This window comes from Dipodomys ordii, unplaced genomic scaffold (genome assembly GCF_000151885.1).
Source record: "Dipodomys ordii isolate 6190 unplaced genomic scaffold, Dord_2.0 Scaffold6, whole genome shotgun sequence".
Taxonomy (NCBI): domain Eukaryota; kingdom Metazoa; phylum Chordata; class Mammalia; order Rodentia; family Heteromyidae; genus Dipodomys; species Dipodomys ordii.
In genome coordinates, this window is record NW_012267222.1 from 13,245,853 (window position 1) to 13,260,986 (window position 15,134).

The following is a 15,134-nucleotide window of genomic DNA, read 5'->3' on the forward strand; positions in this document are numbered from 1 at the left end:
GTGGTTGACACCTATAAACCCTAGCTACTCCAGAGGCTGATCTGAGACTCATCGTTTAAAGCCAGGTTGAGCAGGAAAGTCCATGAGATTCTTACCTCCAATCAACCAGAAAGTCAGAAATAGGGCTGTGGAGTAGTGCTAGTTTTGAACAAAAGAACTTAAGGACAGCACCCAGACCCTGAGTATAAGCCCCATGACCAACAATAAATAAATATAAATAAAACTCTATATAAACAAGCTGGGCACAGTAATTCATGCCTGTGATCCCAACTACAGAGAGGTGTTAAGTAGGAGCATCATGATCTGAGGCCAGCCTAGACAAAAAGCAAGATCCTATCTAAAATATAACTAAAGAAGCCAGGCACTGGTGGCTCACACTATCATCCTAACTACTCAGGGGGCTGAGATCTGAGGTTCAAAGCCAGCCCGGGCAGGAAAGCCTGTGAGACTCTTAAATCCAATTAACCACCAGAAAACCAGAAGTGGTGGTATGGTTCAAGTGGTAGGGCGCTAGCCTTGAGCTGAAGAGCTCAGGGACAACACCCAGGCTCAGAGTTCAAGCCCCACAAATGACAAAAAAAAAAAAGCTAAAAATTAAGTACATAAATAACTAAAGCAAACAAGGGCTGGAGGCATGACTTAAGCGATAGAGTGCTTGCCTACAAAGCACCAAGTTCTGAGTTCTGCCAAAAGAAAGAAAGACTTGTACTCCCAGGGCTCCATCGGGCCCTGGTGTGTGTGTCAACATGCTGCCAGGTATGAAGGAAGGGAGAGACACCACGACCGTGGTTCTAGAACACACGGAGGGTAGAGCTGGCATCTGCCAGGGGGGAAGGGAAGTTTCTCCAGTGGCCTCCATTCCAGCCTGGGCATTTTCAGGACACTGAGGTGTACCCCCAAAAGGAGTGCTCAGCTCAGGCTGAGGGGCACACCCAGGTAAAAGCATAGACAGGAAAGCCAGATGGGCCTCTGGGCCTCAGAGCACCTGGCCGCTGGGCAGGCGCAGCCACCAGGCCTGCGCTCTCTGGGCAGGGCAGACGGAAGGGTGGCGAGGCCCTAAGACCCAGAAGGCCCTGTGGTTGGATGGGTCAGAGGCAATTTCCTGAAGGGGCAGGGGCTAGGATCCTGGCTGGGCCTGGCTCTGTGGAGCCTTTGACTCTTGGGTAAGCTGGTGACCATCATGAGGGTCATTCTACCAAAGAAGCCACATGGCTGTCCCTCGCAGTCCCCCTGGACATCTCCTGTCCCAGGAAACCTAGCTTTGGACATCTGGGACTAGAGACTTCCTGGGGGGGTGTACTGAGTACTGTGAGTACTGAGCCCTTGCAGCATCCCTGGGGGACACCCACTAGACCCTTTGCAAACCCAACCATGATGATACCTGTGTTCTGCCTCCCCAGAGGCAGAACTTCCCAGGGTAGGGAACCCCAGGGCCCTAGAGGAGACAGGATGAGAGGTTGACAGCCAGGCTCTCAAGGTTATACACATGCAGTAGAAGCATTGGACTGCTGTAGCCGGGTGTGGAGCTGCACACCTGTAATTCCAGCACTCGGAAACTGAAGGCGGGAAGATTGAGAGTTAGAGGCCAATCCTAAGCTACAGAGCAAACACAGCACGCAGGACGGTTCTGAGAGTCGACAGGGCTGCGCACAGAGCCGTGCGGCTGCTCCTGGCGTGAACTGCCTGGACATCTCCATGGGCGCCCTGTGTCCCAGGCAGCCCCCTCCCGATTCGGGACCCCGATTTCCCCTCTTCCTAAAGTACAGGTTTTGATTTGACTTCAGAGCCCCCTCGGTTCCCCTGGGCTGCCTCCCCAGGGGCCAGGATGGGTCAGCATGGCTGGCCTGGTGGGAAAGTGGCTTATAACACAAGCTGGAGGCCTGGCCCGGCTGTCTGGGTTTGCTCACTCTGCCCACAGGCTGTACCTCTCCGGGGTACCTGTGCCCACAGGAGCCACCACAGTGCTCTCTTCAAGGGGGCAACAGCAGAGAGGGGAGGGGCTGGGAAAGTGGGGGTGTCTGGGCCACCCTGGAACTATTCGTGGCCATCACTGTCTCTCCCTCTTCTTACCCTGCCTTCCAGTTCCTGTCCCTCCTAAATGCTCAAGAAGTAGCTCTCAGCCGGGCACTGGTAGCTCACAGGAGGCTGAGAAGTGAGGATCGTGGTTCAAAGCCAGCCCAGTCAGGCAAACCCAAGAGACTCCTATCTACAATTAACCACCAAAAAGCAAGACGGGGAGCTGTGGCTCAAGTGGTAGAGCGCTAGCCTTAAGTGAAAAAACCAAATGAGAGCATGAGGCCCTGAGTTCAAGCTCCAGTATTAACACACACACACACACACACACACACACACACACACACACAGTGGCTTCTGAATGAAAGAAGGAACAAATGTCTTCTCCATGTCCAAGGTACAGCCCCTGTTGGAGTCTAACCATCCCTCCACCTGGGCACCGGCTCCCCACAGTCCTCCTGCGTCTCCCCCTCCACCACCCACGGGGTGGACACAGCTCTGCCAGGACCGCCTCAAGGCAGAGAAAGCTCTTTCTGGGCTGAGAACACCTGGCCTGGGGGTGGGGGAGGCGCTGGCAAGGCCTGTGACAGCTGTGGAGGAGACTCGGAGCCCCCAGATCCCACCCGCCCGCCCCCCACACTGTGGTTAGCTTGCAGAGGAAGCAGCAGCTGGGCTGCACACAGGCCCAGAGACGAGCCTGCTGGGGCCGTGTGGAAAGTTACAGCCGCCACCACCTAGTGCTTTGAAGCCCGAAATGTGTGTGTTCCCCACAGCTATTTGTGGCCACCTCCCCCCACCCCCACCCCCGGAGGTGGGGACGGAGCAAAAGCCAGCCCTGTGGCTTGTCCCCAGGCCAGCCCAGAATCCAGGCCAGGCCAGCTCATCCTCAGCCACCAAGCTAGCCGAGCCCCAGCCAAACAACCAACACACCCCAACCATCAAAGCTAGCCCAGTTTTGGAAACCCAGGTAACCTTCTGTCTCCTCTGGCTCTACTCAGCCCAAGCCAATCACACCCAACCAACCAAGCCAAGCCAAGTGCTCATCTCAGCCCATCTAACCAAGCCTAACTTAACCCACCAGGGAGCCATTCAAATGGCCCCAGTCCCACCACACATCCGGCCACTTGCTGAGCCAACCCTGGGCCACTAACTCAACCCAGCCATCCAGCAAGGCTAACCACAGCTCACACAACTGACCAGCCACCTCCGTGCAAGCCAGCCCCAACCGGTCCAGCATACTCAGCTCAACTGAACTGACCCCCACAAGCCAACCCCCAAACCCTACCCAACCAGCCTGCAGCAACTCAGTTTACCCAGTGCCTCCAATCGAAGTAACCCAGCCAATTCAACCACAGAGGCCACTTCTCCAAGCTTCAATGGCACAACCACGCAGCCCACTCCACAACAAACCCAACACCACTAGCCAGCTTTACCACCCTCCCTGAGCCCAGCTAACCAAGCCTAACTTAGCTTGGGTGGCCACCTGATGTAGGATAGACCCTGGATGATCCAGCTTTTTCCTGGATACCAACAAGTTTCTCTCCTCCAAGCGGCCACACCCAGTTCTGTGCGCACGTTACTATGAACACAGCTACTTTTCTTGGTATTACACAGGACCCCAAGGAAAGTGACGAGGACCCCTGTCCTCAGGGGAATCTCACACTTTCCAGAGTCTAACAGGTGACCCTGGCCTCCCAGGAGCTATCTGCCTATTGTGGGGCCACCTCCACTCCAACCCAGGTCTGTAGGCTGGGGAGGGGATGGGCGGTAGTGTGGGATCTGTGAGGGGGAACCTAGTACCATGGAGGTCAGGACCTCTCAAATAACTAAAAAGCGTGGGAAGGCAACTTCAGAGTCAAGACCTAGAGAGATGGGGCAGCCCGGGCTGCCTGAAAAACTGGAAGCCATGCTACAGCTGCAGAGCTGGAGGCCCACAGGGGAGGAGCGATGTACAGGTCCTGAGAGAATCAACTTGAAGGATTTATTTGGGCTCATGGGGTTTCAGTCCCTGATCAGCTAGCTCCATGGCTTTTAGGCCTGTGGTAAGGCAGAGCGTCATAGCGGAGGGGCAGGGAGAGGAAGGCTGCTCACCTCTTGACAGCCAGGAAGCCGAGAGAGAGGAAGGGATCAGGAACAAGGTACGCCCCAGGCATTAAAAATTCACTAGACTTCAATTTACTCAATGGCTAGGTGTGGTGGTGTGCGTCTGTGATGAGCGTACACAGTGTAAGCACAATGATGGGCTCCGTGGTGCACACCCGTCACTCTGGCGACTCAAGGGAGCACGCGTAGAAGGATCACAGCCCATCCAGGCCAGCAAACAAGACCTTACCTGAGAAATAACCAATGCATAAAGGGACTGGAGGCATGGCTCAAGAGAGTGCTTGCCTCACAAGTGTGAGACCCTGAGTGCAAAACCCCAGGACTTACAAAACACCAAAAACCAAAATACAAAACCGAAAGGCATATATCCCCGGTGACCCACTTCCTTCAGCCAGGCCAAGCTTCCCACCGCTCCCCATAACCCTGTCAGATTATGAATCATCAAGGATCACTCCATTGTTAAAGGGCCAAGTCCTCAGGATCCAATGGCCTCTCAGAGATTGATCTGCCAGCTAGGGTACAAGCTTTTGACACATCCATTCTTTGGAGGGACACTTCCTATCCAAACCTCAAGTAGGAAAAGAAAGATTGGTTGGCATCTCCTTGGGGCAATGAGGATGGCGGTGGGAGGGGGTGTCAGAAGGGAGTGGTGGGGGGAAATGGTGGTTACATGGGTCTCCCCCAAGAGCATGGTGGTCAGTGGGGTCAGCAGCTGCGCCTGGGCCTGAGATCTGGATTTGTGCCTGTTCTGACAGTGAAATGGAGACAAAAATGTGAAGCGTCAACCAAACTAAACACACTTGCTCGAAGCAGCAGGAGCCTAGCACTCAACTACCCTCAGGGCACGTGGCCCAAGGTCAGCCTCTCATTGGTCCAACGTGGAGGGTCACACGCACAGCTGTGACTCAATCACCATAGCCAGAGCTCAGAGCCAGGTGATAGTGGAGGGGGCGTGGCCACGGCGGGATTAGACCTTGGAGAGGAATCTGGCTCAGGTGTCTAGCTGACAGAAAAAGTAGGCGGGCGCTGCCCAGGTGTGCTCACACCTGCCCTGCCAGGTGGGGATTATTCTAGACCCAGTCACAGAGACAGGCATTGGCTGGCCATTCTCCCAGGGAGGCCAGAAGACTTGGATGATGTTTGCTAGTCACAGACATGGAGTGACAATCCAGGTGGTACCCACAGTGGGAAGAGGTGGCATAGGACCTGGCCCACGGGGCGGGGGTGAGGGGCCTTCTTCTCTGTGATGAGGGCCTGAATAAACGGAGTGCGGTGCGAACACTGTGTCCTGGCTCCCGCTCTCTTCCCCAGCCCAAATCTGGAAAACCTGTTTCCAGGGAGGGAGGGGGAGGGGGAGAGGGGGAGAGTGGCCTGGTGCTGGGAAGGGTAGGGGGATGGGGGGTGACCCTGGTGTAGCTCCTTGGGGGCCACAGCCTGACCCTTGTTTTGCTCAGCAAGCTCACACGCCATTTCACACAGGAAACTCAACCTGGCTTCTTACGTCCTGTTCTCTGCAGAAAGGGGGAGAAAACCTGTACAGTTAGTCCAACACTGAGTTGTTTTTATAAGCAGTCTTTGAAATGTTTCCTGAGGGGGAAGGAACATTGGAAAGCGGGGGAGAGGCAGAAGCTTGCCCGTAGAAACCGGAGGGAAATGTGGCCGAAGAATCAGAGCGACACAGAGACTAGTGGGAAATATCAGACATGAGGAAAACATGGGAGTCGACGGGGCCCAGAAAGCTGCCAGACAGAGGCAGGCGGCAGGACAGTGCCCCACCCCTGCCCAGGTCTCCCCCCACCCCTGCCGAGCACCCCCAGCCTGTCCCCACGGCCCCTGCACAGGTAGTGGCTGTAGCCTCACTGCGGGCCGTTGATGGTGGTGTGCAGGCTGCTGCCTCTGGCTGCTGGGAGCGTTCAAGAGACAGCTGCAGAATATTCCAGAATTCTTCAGACCTGTGGCTGGTAACTTGAAAATAGCTTTGGTGAGAGTATGTACACCATAGAAATCGTGACGCCCGATGGGTGCTGGTGGCTCACATTTGTAAAACTAGCTACTAGGGAGGCTGAGGCCTGGAGGATGATGGTTTGAAGCCAGCCCAAGTATAAAATCCATGCGATTCTGTTACTGATTAGCCAGCAAAAAGCCGGACTGGAGGTATTGCTCAAGTAGTCGGGTGCCAGGTAAGAGCTGGAGGCCCTGAGTTCTAACCCTGGTACTGGCGCGCGCGCACACACACACACACACACACAGAGCAGGGACTACAAACCAGGGTCCGGTCCCCTCCCCTCAATACCAGAGTTTAAACTGAGGGCCTTAGGCTTGCTAGTCAGGCACTGTACCACTTAACCTAAACCCCCAGCCCCTTGTCCCCTTCCTCTCCTTCTGTCTCCCTCCCCTGTTCCTCTTTCTGTTTAATGCCTGTATGTCATTGCTAAGGGTCCACTTCTAACCGTGTGTGTGTGTACATGTGCACGTGTACCATTCCTGAGGATTGAACTCAGGATCTGGGCACTGTTCCAGAGCTTTTTTTTTTTTTTTTTACTTAAGACTGGCACTGTACCACTTGCACGTCAGCTCTACTTCTGGCTTCCTAGTGGTTCATTGGAGATAAGAGTCTCATGGAAGCCGGGTGCTGGTGGCTCACGCCTGTAATCCTAGCTACTCAGGAGGCTGAGATCTGAGGATCGCGGTTCAAAGCCAGCCCGGGCAGGAGACACTGTGAGACTCCTATCTCCAATAAACCACCAGAAAACCGGAAGTGGCGCTGTAGCTCAAGTGATAGAGCGCTGGCCTTGAGCTGAAGAGCTGAAAGACAGCGCCCAGGCCCAGAGTTCAAGCCCCACGACCGACAAAAAAAAAAAAAGAGTCTTGTGGACTTTCCTGCCTGGGCTGGCTCTCGAACCACCATCCTCAGATCTTGGCTTCCTGAGCAGCGAGGATCACGGGCGTGCGGCTGCATAACCGTGTCTCTTAATGGCTAGGGCCTTGTTCTTCTCCCTCCGCCTCTGAGCTTCGGTGGTTTTCTCATCTGTAAGATGGAAGGATGAGCTCTTGCCTCACTTTGGGAGGCGGGCCTGCAGCAGGTGCCTGACCCAGGCCCTCCTCGCTCCCTGGGACCCCAGAAAGCGGTCCTTCGGATGCCAGGCCTTCTCTGCCTCCTTCGTGGAAGACGCTACTCTTACGGACAGGAGGGCTGTGGTCATTTCCAGGCCCGGGTCCCCCAGACCTCGCGGGCACCTCATGCCCGGGACGGGGAGGAGACGAGGGAGTGACCATGCTGCATTTCCTGGACACACAGGAAGTGGAGGCCAGGTGACATCACCAGGAATGACTGAGAGAAAGAATCACACCTGGCTTGGAAACATTAAGGAAGGTTCCAGAGGATGGGGAGCTGAGCTGCCCTCCCTCTCTCCCCCTTTTCCTCCTCTCCCCGCCCCCCCCATTCACACTCACACCTTTGGTGGGGATAACGCCCCCACCACCCATCATTCCTTCCTTCTGCCCTGCCCTGCTTCCTGTCCACCTGTGCAGGCAGGCTTGGGGAAGGGGACCCAGAAACAGGGCAGGGGACCCTGAGTCAGGGGTCATTGGGGCCGCAGCCTCTCCCCTGTGGGGCCTCCTTGCCACAGACTGGCAGGGCCACAGCCCCTGAGGGGCTGAGGACACCCGGGAAGGGGCGGAGGTGACCCCAGGTCATGCGTTGCAAAGCAGTAGGGAGGCGGAGTGGCGGGAGGGGAGGCGTGGGCAGCTGGGGCAGGATACCCCCACAGCTCCTGGAGAGATGGGCAGAAGAGAGGAAGTAGAGGAGGAAGGCCGCTGAGGCCCGGGTCCCCACGCCAGCCCCGTCCTCTGTCGCCCCTTGTCTGTACCGCAGCCCCCCCCCCACAGAGCTGGGCACCGGCCCCTCTGCAGTGGCCACTTCCAGTGTCCACCCGCCTTTCCTTTACTGGTGTGAGCCCCAGGCCCCAGCCCCTTCCTCCTGGGTGGACCTGGATGCTGGGGCCATCGGAGGAGAGCCAAGATGGAGGTGGAAGAGCCGGCTGCAGGCAAAGCACAGCAGGACAGGAGGAGGAAGGGCCCGAGAGCACGCAAGCCCCTGGATCCATCTGCACCTGCAGCACACACTACTTCTGGACGTACGAAATCTCCATCCACTCCAGCCGCACAGGCTGCTTGTTTCGCTGGGCTTCATTCAAGCCAGTTTGAAAGTTAGGTTTTTCAGCCATGCTGAAGCAAGTCCCTGACTTACACGGTGACAGCCCTGTCCCTTGCTTATGACCCCCCGTATTTTTCTGGACTCAGACCCGGGCTTTGTTGACTGGCCATCGGAAAGCCACGCGAGGCCGTCTTCTCGTGTGAAGATGGGTAGGAAACCCCTCGCCCGCCTCACCGTATCACCCATGAGACTGCGCCGCAGGGCGCTGGCTCGGGTGTCTTTTTGGTGGTGAGATGTGAGATGGGGTCCCTGCCTTCCAATGGCTTCTCAGCCTCCCTCCTGCTGGTGCCCGCCGCGGCCCGGTCCTTCAGCCCCCGCTCCTCCTCAGATACACCCGGCGTCTCCATTTGACACCTTGAACACAAGGCGAGTCTTTGCTGTTCCTGCTCCGGTCACTTCCCCACCTCGGGCTGAGGCAGAGGGCCTTCCTCCCTCTCCTCCTCCTCTCCTTTCTGCCCAGCCCTGCATGCAGGAAGCCAGTCCTGTGGGTGTCGCCGGACAGCTTGCACACTGTAGGGGTCTCCTGGGGATCTCCCTGATTCCACACCTGCACCCTCAGCAGCAGCTGGGATGGTCCACCTGATTATCTGCCCACCAGGACAGTCCTCTACTCTTAGACTCCCCCAGTGGCTTTCACTTGTCCTGGAAAGAGGAATTGGGCTTCCAGTTCCTCTCCCACTCTTCCCCTCCATCCTCTGCTTCAATCACCCTTCCTAGTCCCACTGGCCTCCTGGCTGTTCCTGGAACATGCTAAGCCTGTTCCTACCCCAGGGCCTTTGCATATGCTCTTCCTTTGCCCAGAATGCTCTTCCTCCAGATGACAGCTCAGCTCATGGACTTACCTCACTCAGGGCTTAATTCTAATGTCCCCTCAGCAGAGAGGCCTTTCCTATATCTTTCATCTACCATTCTATACACCCTGGCTGTGTGACACCTTGTAGACCCAGGGTTCCTCATCTGGTATGGGAGAAGGCTGGCCCCTGGGAGGGCAGGGGTGAGAGGTGACAGGTTACATGTGCTCATGTGGTATTCAATGGTGATGGGGGCGTGCGGCATCACATTCCGAAGGGGCGCGCATGGGGCTGGCTGGGCCGGATTTGGTCTCATTCAGTCAGTTCTGGATACCAGGGACTGCGTTCTGGGTATGTGAGAAGCTTCAGCTCACGCCTGTCATCCTAGCTACTCAGGAGGCTGAGACCTGAACTGTGCGGTTCAAAGCCAGCCGGGGCAGGAAGGGCTGTGTGACTCTTATCTCCAATAAACTACTCAGAAAAAGCCAGAAGTGGTGCTGTGGCTCAAGTGGTAGAGCGCTAGCCTTGAGCACGAAGAGGCTCAGAGACAGCACCCAGGCATTGAGTTCAAGCCCATGACTGACCGTCCCCCCCCCCAAAAAAAAACAACCCAAATCAAAAAGAATCCATCCTGCCTTGGCCTGGCCTTGAAAAGGGAACCAGGGCTCTGATTCGTCCGCTGAGCCAGTGAAGGTCTGCTGAGAGCTTTAGAAGGAATTATTATTGTGGTTGTTAATAATAATAATGATTATTATTATTTTGTGCTAGTTCTGAGGCTTGCACTCAGGGCCTGGGTGCTGTCCCTGAGCATCTGAGGCTTGAACTCAGGGCCTGGGTGCTGTCCCTGAGCATTTGTGCTCCAGGCTAGCACTCCACCACAACTCCACTTCTGGTGTTACATTGGAGATGAGGCTCTCACTGACTTTCCCGACTTTCCTGCTGGCTTCCAACCTTGATTCTCAGATTTCAGCCTTCTGAATATCCAGGACTACAGGCATGAGGCACCAGCACCTTCAGGAGTTTGTTGGGTTTTTGTTGTTATTGTTGTTGTTTTGGGTTGGGTTGGGTTGGGTTTTTTTTTTTGGTCAGTCGTGGGGCTTGAACTCTGGGCCTGAGCGCTGTCCCTCAGGTCTTCAGCTCAAGGTGAGCGCTCTACCACTTGAGCCACAGCGCCACGTCTGGTTTTCTTCTCATGGACTTTCCTGCCTGGGCTGGCTTTGAACCACAATCTCATATCTCAGGCTCCTGAGTAGCTAGGATTACAGGCGTGAGCCACCAGCGCCCAGTTGTGTTTTGTTCTTGTTGTTTTCTTGCTACAGTGCACTGAACTCAGGCAATGAGATAGAACTGCAGCTTCGTCCTTTGCCATTCATGGAGACAGCTCCCGAAATGAACACAGGGTGAAGAGACATGGACACAGACGTGGACTCCACCGTGGAGATCGGCATCTGGAACTACAGGTCAAGCTGCAGGGTGGTGATCAGAGGAGAACCGACATGGTGCTGGGGGGAGGGGGAGGGAGGGGGCGAGGTACCTGCAGGGAGAAGCCCCTCTTCCCCAGGGAAGTCAGTCTTTTTTCCTCTTCTGGCCTTCTTCTGATTAGACAAGGCCCACCCACATCATGGAAGGTAGTCTGACTCACTCGGAGTCCTCGGACTTTGTTTTTTGGTCTGTCGTGGGGCTTGAACTCTGGGCTTGGGCGCTGTCCCTCAGCTCTTCAGCTCAAGGCGAGTGCTCTACCCCTTGAGCCACAGCGCCACTTCTGGTTTTCTAGTGGTTTATTGGAGATAAGAGTCTGACTTTCCTGCCTGGGCTGGCTTTGAAACACGATCCTCAGATCTCAGCCTCCTGAGTAGCTAGGATTACAGGGGTGAGCCACTGGTGCCAAGAGTTTACTGAGTTAAATGTTTATCTCATCTGAAAGAGAGAGAGAGAGAGAGAGAGAGAGAGCTTCCCTGTATCCTCTAGGCTATATTTAACCATGTAACTAGAGTGATCGGCCCGGCCAAATTGAGAAGGAGAATCACCCATCACAGTTGGGTTTTCCATCCTTAGAGTAACCAAGAGAGTCCGGCCTGCCTTGCAGTTGCCTGGAGACAGGAGTTAGACAGCAGCTCCCCTGCCCGGCGCATTCCAGCTCGGGGACGCCACTCCAGATTCAAGAGACACAGCTGGACATAAACTCCTTTTGTTGTGAGAAAATTAAAAAGTGAGAGAGGGGAAAGAGTCCGTGAAAAGCCAGGTCTGTATAATTTTTACACACACGCACGCACGCACACACACACGCACATACAGAAAATAGACTGATGAGATCAGAGCATGGAGAAGCAGAAGTGGAAAGAGAATCAAAAGCAGAAGGAGAAGCAGAAGTGGAAAGGGTTGTGAAGGCTGAGCCCCAGATTTAGCCCCTGGAAAAGGTGGAGGGAAGGGAATGCCAGGAGGTGAAGTCCTTTGACCCCAAAGCTCACCGTGTGACTACATGGGGCAAGGCAGCAAGTGTTCCCTGGAAGGCAGGAGCACCAGGCGCGGGGGGGGGGGGCGCGGGGGTAGCAGTGATACCACAGGACATCAGGAGCCATGGCAGAGTACAGACCTTGGAGCTCAGAATCAGCCCTGCCCGGGCTCCATGGTTTCTGGGCTCTGCCAGGTCCTCCGCAGGCTTCCCAGAGGCCCTGCTGAGAACCTTGAACCTTGGAAGGGAGCAGGCCGCAGGCGGCCGTCTGACACCTCGACCACATAGAAGAGCAGAAGCTTATCTGATGCGCTTGGGGAAGCGCCCTCAGGCAGGCGCCTTGATTTCTCTCCTGTCCTGACTGCTGTGTGTGTCTGGGGCTGGCTGGGCCCCCCCCCCACTGCTCTCCTGCCCCCCCACCTCCAGCCTGGCCTGAGACCTGCTCCAGAGGGGCTCTGAGGACAGGGAGGTGGGACAAGGCAAAGGGGAGCCCCGGGGTGGGGGCTGGAGCCTGTGTGCTGTTGTCTGGGATCCAGAGCTGCTGGTGGGGCCATGTGCCACTTGACCATCCCCAGACCCCCCAAATGACAGCAGCACCCCAGAGAGACCCCAGAGGCCAGGGTGTCCAGCCGGCTGCGTCCTCCGGGGGCCCCAGCGGGTGTCCCTCTGCCACCTGGTTGGTGGTGACGTGGTGACGGCCGTCTGGAGCCTAGACTCGGGGTGCGGTGTTGGCTATGGGGTCACACGGACAGCACGGATAGAAGGGCCTGGCCCCCAGCCCCCGCCGTTCCCGTCTGCCCTCACCTCCACTCCACTCTGTGGACCTACACTGGGCCACTGTGGTGTGGTGAGCCCTCAGCAGGAATGTTCTGGAAATATCTGCCCAAGTGTGTCTTGAGGTGACATTCACTTTTGGCTGTATTAAGGTGATTATCGCAGGCTCTGGGTCCAGGCTGTGAACGCATTGTTGTGGCCCAGCTGGATGGTACCCTTTCTTTAGGGGTACTTGTGAGTCTGGGGGTTCTCACGAGGATGGGGAAGCGCCAGGGCAGGAGGTGCGGGAGGAGCTGTCTCCAGTGTCAGCCTCACCTGAAGACCCCCAGAATAGGCTCCCACCCCCACCAGGCTCCCCCCTCCCCCGGCAGCCCCTCTCCTCCCCTCCCCCCCCAGCATTCTCCTGGGCGGCCACAGTTCTGGCTGGAAGCCGATCCTCTCATTTCCTGGAAGGCCTTTGAGATTCCTGGGACGCCCGATCGTGGCATGGAAATGCCCCACCATTTCCCAACCACGTAATGACAGCCCCTTCCTTCTGTCTGCCTCAGCAAATTTGCTGGCCGGCCCGCCCCTGCCAAAGGGGCCATTATGCTCAGAAGGGAAGGTGGGAGGGGTGGTACACTCAGACCAAATCTCTTTTCTGTGTGTGTGTGTGTGTGTGTGTGCACATGCGTGCACATGCATGCATGCAGCCTTGAACTCAGGGCCTGGGCACTGTCCCTGAGCTTACTCCTCTAGTATTTTATTATTTGAGCCACAGCTCCATTTCTGGCTTTTTGCTGGTTCATTGGAGGTAAGACTCACTGTGCCGGCCCTGAATTCAAGCCCAGTACTAGGAAGGCAGGCAGGCAGGCAAGCAGGCAGGAAGGCAGGAAGGCAGGAAGGAAGGAAGGAAGGAAGGAAAGAAAGAGAAAGGAAGGAGCCAGGCACTAGTGTCTCACACCTGTAATCCTAGCTACTCATAAGGGTGAGATCTGAGGATTGTAGTTCAAAGCCAGCCTGGGCAGAAAAGTCCCCCTGAGACTTTTATCTCCAATTAACCACTCAAAAACTGGAAGTGGCACTGTGGCTCTAGTGGTTGAGCACTAGGCTTGAGCCCAAAGAGGCTCAGAGACAGTGCCCAGGCTGAGTTCAAGCCCTACAATAAAGGAAGGAAGGAAGGAAGGAAGTCAGGACACGTGGCTTGCACAGGGTACTGTACTGAGAGCCCTTCTCTGAGAAGCTTCGTGAAAGCTCTGTGTGCACGTGCGCTCTGCCCACGGCAGGCCCTCAGCGCGTGGCCTTGGCCTGGCCTGGTGTCCTGGCCCTGCGCTGCCATCCTCCAGGGAGGGGGCTGGCAGGTGTGCTGGCACGGGGATCTTGGCTCCTCTGCCCCTGCTCCTAAGGGTGAACCCCAGGCCAGCCTCCAGCAGGTATCACACACCGCGCGGCGCGTCTGGGGACTCTGCCCCATGTGCAGGTGGCAGTCCTGGGGAGATTTCCCAATGCCCATTTGACACATCACCAGCCATGAGGCCACGCCCGTGTGAGGTGACATGAGTGCCCATTGCTGTCCCTCAAGGTCACCAATTGTGCTTTGGGGTGGAGGGAGGGTAGGCCTTTCCCCGAGGTGCAGAGAGCTGGGGGAAGGAGAGAGCAAGGGACAAGGGGCTGTCTCCATCCTCAGTTCTGCATTCTCCGTTCTGCATTCTCCGTTCTCCATCCTCCGCTCTGCATCCTCCACTCTCCATCCTCCGTTCTCCATCCTCTGCTCTCCATCCTCTGTTCTGTGTCTCAGATGGCTTCAGCAAGAGCCAGAGGGGTCACCACAGCCAGCCTTCCTCGGTGGGCCCTGGCGAAACGGTTCTCCATGCGCTTCCCCAAAAGGGGATAGCGGCTTCCTGCCGGAGCTCAGCTGGGGGCTCCTCCCGGCTTTGGGGGGCTCCTGAGGCCCCTCCCCGCCCCGTCACCCATGTGGAACCAGTAATCTCTGGACTCACCTCCCTCACTGGACTTCGGCTCCATTGTTAGGAAAAAAACAAGGATCACTGGGGGTGGGGGAGAGCTGCGAACAAGATGCTGCACTTGGGGGGCTGGGAAGGTGGTTCAGTGGTAGAGTGCTTGCTTTGCATGCATGAGGCCCTGGGTTCGATTCCTCAGCACCACATAAGCAAAAAGAAAAAAAGCCGGAAGTGGCGCTGTGGCTCAAGTGGTAGAGCGCTAGTCACCTTGAGCTGAAGAGCTGAGGGACAGCGCCCAGGCCCAGAGTTCAAGCCCCATGACCGACCAAAAAAAAAAAAAAAATACAGGAAAAGCCAAAATAAATAAATAAATATAAGTAGAGGGCTGGGAAGGTGGCTCAGTGGCTCAGTGCTTGCCTCGCATGCATGAAGCCCTGGGTTCCATTCCTCAATACCACATACACAGAAAAAGCTGAAAGTGGTGCTGTGGCTCAAGTGATAGAATGCTAGCCTTGAGCACAGAGAAGCTCAGGGACAGCACCCAGGCCCTGAGTTCAAGCCCTGGGACCTACAAATAAATAAATAAAATATAGAAGAAATTGAACAATACAATCAACCTACCAGTCACTGATGGCTCACGCCTGTCATCCTAGCTACTCAGGAGGCTGAGATCTGAGGATCACGGTTCAAAGCCAGCCCAGGCAGGAAAGATGATGAGACTCTGATCTCCAATGAACCACCAAAAAAGCCCAAAGTGGAGCTGTGGCTCAATCAAGTGGCAGAGTGCCAGCCTTGAATGAAAAAGCTCAGGGACAGCGCCCACGCCATGAAGTCTCAGCATTGGT